At 44.4% G+C, this 5,000-nt stretch overlaps 1 protein-coding gene across 1 annotated transcript in view; it reads left to right on the top strand.

Moving 5' to 3' along the window:
- The window catches only part of LOC143022130 (neurotrimin-like), a 98,342-nt gene that overhangs the window by 539 nt on the left and 92,803 nt on the right, over nucleotides 1–5,000 (top strand). The gene's annotated exons all lie outside the window — the stretch shown is intronic.

Here is a 5,000-nt window from a genome sequence, read left to right as displayed (position 1 = left end):
ACCACGATCGCCTTCATGTTTCACACCCTCTCCAAGTTTGGTGGAGCTCTGGTTTGCTGGAATTGAATCAATACACACAAGGGCGTTCCTCCAGTGGTCTATTTTCTTGAAGAAGAAGAAGAAAAGAAGAAGAAAGATCTAATAGTACATCACACTCCACCACCTAATATGATTTTTTTTTTTATGCTTTAACTTTGATGACTCGCAGGTCAAAAAAACAAGAATAAGAAATCAATAGACTAAGCTTCCCTGTCTCTTGTACAGGACCTGAGATCGGTTCCACTCGGTTGGTGTAAGCGACGGACCATTCTTCCTCCTCTCTTCCTCCTCCTCCTCTCTTCCTCCTCCACCACCACCGCCGCCGCCGCCACCGCCACCGCCGTCACTCTCTCTCTAGCTCTCTTTAACTCTTTTCTACAACTCGCGTTTTCCAAAACTCGTCCTGAACTATTGAAGTCTCGAACTTCGTCTCTATCGAAACGTCGAAGTCTAGACCTCCTTCGAATTTTCTCAGACTCTCTTTCGATCCTTCTTTCAAACTCTTCTCAACTATCTTGTTTCTCCCCCCCCCTCTCTCTCTCTATCTCTCTCTCTCTCTCTCTCTCTCTCTCTCTCTCTCTCTCTCTCTCTCTCTCTCTCTCTCTCTCTCTCTCTCTCTCTCTCTCTCTCTCTCTCTCTCTCTCTCTCTCTCTCTCTCTCTCTCTCTCTCTCTCTCTCTCTCTCTCTCTTTGGACTCCAATTGCCAGCTACCCTGTCTTTAATTGTCTTTGTTATCTTCTCATAAAAAGAGCGAGAAAGAAAAAACCTTCATTATTTTGAGTTCCATCTAATTAAATATAATCTCATAATTTTCATACACATACACATATACGTATATATATATATATATATATATATATATACATATACACACATATAGAGTAGGCTATACATATGCAATTACACACACACACGTATACACATACATATTACATATACATTGATACTCTTACACACACACACATATATACACACACACGCGCGGGCCTGCACGCGTGTGTGCTCATGAGTGTGCTTGTTTGAATTTGTGTGTGTCTGTGTGCGTGTGTGTGTGTGTGTGTGTGTGTGTGTGTGTGTGTGTGTGCGTGTCCGTGTGCGTGCGTGCGTGTATGTGTGTGTGTGTGTGTGTGTGTGTGTGTGTGTGTGTGTGTCTCTGTGTGTGTGTGTGTGTGTGTGTGTGTGTGTGTGTGTGTGTGTGTGTGTGTGTCTGTGTGTGTGTGTGTGTGTGTGTGTGTGTGTGTGTGTGTGTGTGCGTGCGTGTGTGTGTGTGTGTGTGTGTGTGTGTGTGTGTGTGTGTGTGTGTGTGTGTGTGTGTGTGTGTGTGTGTGTGTGTGTGTGTGTGTGTGTGTGTGTGTGTGTGTGTGTGTGTGTGTGTGTGTGTGTGTGTGTGTGTGTGTGTGTGTGTGTGTGTGTGTGTGTGTGTCTGTGTGCGTGTGTACGCGTATGTATGTGTATGTGTTTAAAGAGAGAAAGTATATACATCACAAACTAGACGAAATCTACCCAGCAAATTCGCAAATCAATCACAAGGAAACCAAATAATGGACGCCTGACCTTTTTCATCTATCAAGACACCTTCACTGTGCAAAGGGTACTCATGATGATTTCGAATATTGTTCAATAATTCTCTGAGTCATAAAATTATTCAATTTACATAAAGATAAGTTCTAATTGAAGTAATGAAAAATATGGTTGACAAAAATAAAAAGGATTCAATGATGCTACTGTGTAGCATAGAATTAAAAGTGGCAAATTTCTTAGACTTAAACCTACATTTTGGTTGTAGTGCTTACAACAGCATGAGCAACAACGCTACCATACATCTGGCCTGCTTAAATATTGTTTATCTATCGTTGATCATAGATAAGAACCTAAGAACCTAAGAATGAAGGAGACTGCAAGAGACCATAAGGACTACACTAGGCAGTTCAATGTCCATCACCACCTGTCATCCCCATCCGTAAAGTTGTCTAAGCGTTTCCTAAAACAACCGATAGTTTCAACTCTCACTTCATGGTAACTAAGTCTATGCTTGTACGTCGTAGCCTTTTTCACAAAATGGACATGGATTGCTATATAAACAGCCTTTGTTGTCCCTTAGTGAATCTTAATTGGGGAGGTTCCTGTTGTTCCGATTTTTTTTAATCAAGATTGATGTAAAATCCATTGAGGATAAAATAAGTCTTACAGCTTTTATTTACAAAGAAGAACTGAGGAATTTTGGTGGTAAACTGCCTTTCTTAAGGTTAATCTTGTGTGTGTGTGTGTGTATATATATATATATATATATATATATATATATATATGTATATATATATGTATATATATATATATGTATATATATATTTATATATATATATATGTATATATATATATATATATATATATATATATATATATCTTCTCCAGCATTATTCTTTTCTTGTTTATTTATTCATTTTGTATATCTATTTGTTTATTTATTAATTTATTTAATCTATTCTGGAAGCTCGCTGGCCGAGTGGGTTAGGGCGGCATTACTAGCGGCGAAGGTCGGAAGGATAGTAGTTCGAACCCTGCCACCGTCGAGAGGTGGGGAGTTTGTGACGCAGCATCATTATCGTTTGTTCTACATATTTCATTTATTCCTTTTATTTTATTATATTCTTCTTGCGTATCTCTATGTTTCTTCAAATTCTATCAGAGAGTTGCTCTAACGGTTCTTGTCAAGACACTCTTCCTCTTTTATCAGTATGTCTTTCAAAACTCTCCCTCTCTTCTCCTATTCCTCCTCCTGCAACATCTCCTCTTCCTTCCCCTCCTTTTCATCATTTTTTTTTTCTCGTCTTCTTCCTCCTCCACCTCCTTTTCTCCTTCTTTCATTTTCTTTTTCCTAATTTATCTCTTGTTAATTCTTTATTTCTCTTCTCCTTTCTCCCACTACATCTAGTCTTGTTCCCCCTTCTCCTCCTCTACTCCTCCCCCTATTCCTCCTCCTCCTCCTCCACTCCTCCTTTTCCTCCTCCTCCTCCTCCTCCTCCTCTTCTCCTCCTCCCCTCCTCTCCCTCCTTTTTTCTCCCTCCTCCTCCTCCTCTTCTCTTCTTCCTTCGCCTCCTTCTTTTTTCTTCCTCCTTCTCCTCCCCTCTTTTTCTTCGTCCCCTCCTCCTCCTCCTCTTCTCTTCTTCCTTCGCCTCTTTCCTTTCTCTTCCTCTTTCTCCTCCCCTCTTTCTCTTTGTCCCCTCCTCCTCCACGTAAAGCACACTTCTCCTCCTCCTCTTCTCCTCCGCCTCCCCTCCTCTTCATTAGTCTCTTCCTCTTCGTCCCCCTCCTCCTTCCCTCCTCTTTGACCCCATCCCCCTTCCCCCCTCTTTGACCCCCTCCTCCTCCTCTTCGCCCCTCCTTCCTCTTCCTCAGTCTCCTACTCTTCGTCCCCCTCCTCCTCTCCTCCTCTTCGCCCCTCCTCCTCCCCTCCTCTTCATCCTCCTCCTCCTCCTCCTCTTCGTCCCCCTCCTCCTCTACGTTGAGGACACACTCCACCTCCTACTCGAGTGAATATATTCTATCCTCGTCCTCCCACATGGGCGTTTTCGTCCTCGTTCTCGTCTTCCACCATCGGTGGACTCCGCTGCCGCTTCACCAACACATTTCCTTCACAAATCATTTCCCGATCCACTTCTCCAACACTCCATCACCCTCATTACCACCGTCTCTCACCGTATTCTCCACCACCCTCCCCAACAGATTTCTTCCAAACTCGGTTTTCCTTCTTCATTTTTCCTCCTCCTCCTCCTCCTCTTCCTCTACTATTCCTTTTCCGTTTGATTCTCATTCTCTTTCTTCTCGTTTTCCTCCGTATTTTATTCCTTCTCCTCTTTTTCCTTTTGATTTCTTTCTTCTCCTTCTCCTTATTTTCTTTCTTCTCTCCCTTTTCCTCATGTTTTCTTTCTCCTCGTTTTTCTTCTCATTTTCCTCATTTTCTTCCTTCTCTTTCTCTTCTTCCCCTCCATCCCCTACTTCCTTCACCTCAACCTTTACCTTCTCCTCCTCCTCCATCTTCACCTCTTCCGTCTCCTCCTCACCTACAGCTCCTTTTCTCCTCTTACCATATTTCCTCCTCCTCCTCCTCCTCCTCCTCCTCCTCCTACCTCCATTCCTCCAACAGTACTACCCTTCTCCTGCGACCTCCATTAACCCTCCATTGCCTCCAACGCTCCATTTTGTTCCCCTCCATTTTCTTTCAGGCGACATGGTCCTCCATCACGACCTCCTTTTCCTCCATTGATTTCTTCCCTGGCCTCCATTCCTCCTCCTTCGTCTCCCTCCTCCATACAGTCTCTTATGTCTTCCTCCATATTTGGTGTATCTCCTCCCTCCTTCTCCTCCTCCTCCTCCTCCTCCTCCTCCTCTTCCTTCGCCGTCTCCTCTTCATCCTCTTCCTCGTCCTACTCCTCCTCCTCCTTCTCCTTCTCTTCCCTTTCCTCCTCCTCCTCCTCCTCCTCCTTCTCCTCATCTTCCCCTCCACAGACCAGTTTCTCCTCTTCCTCCTCTTCCTCGTCTTCCTCTTCTTCCTCCTGTTCTTCTCCATGAGCATCCCCGACTTCTCATGAAGTACACACTTCTCCAACAATCCTTTCCCCAATTAGTCCCCACCAACATCACTATCCCTATTCTCCAGCACCATTACTCTCATCCCTTCTCCACCATCGATTTCATCTCTCCTGGTTCCGTTTCCTCTTCCTCCAAGACTCTTCTCTCCTCCTCCTCTTTCTCCTCCTCCTCCTCCTCCGCCCTCCCCCTTACACCATCGGTTTCCTGCTCTTATCAACTTCTCCATCATCAGTTCCCGTTGTCCTCCATTTTCTTCTTTTCTCCCCTCACTCTCTCTACTACTCTCACTTCTCCTTCCCTCTGTTTCTTTTCTTCCACCTTCCCACCTCCTCTTCCTCCTCCTCCTCCCTCTCCCTCCTCCTCCTCCCTCCTCC

The sequence above is a fragment of the Oratosquilla oratoria genome, chromosome 43, assembly GCF_046742065.1.
Source record: "Oratosquilla oratoria isolate Oo_2021 chromosome 43, ASM4674206v1, whole genome shotgun sequence".
Lineage (NCBI taxonomy): Eukaryota > Metazoa > Arthropoda > Malacostraca > Stomatopoda > Squillidae > Oratosquilla > Oratosquilla oratoria.
The sequence above is the reverse complement of the archived record's forward strand: the minus strand, read 5'-3'. Positions and strand labels throughout refer to the sequence as shown.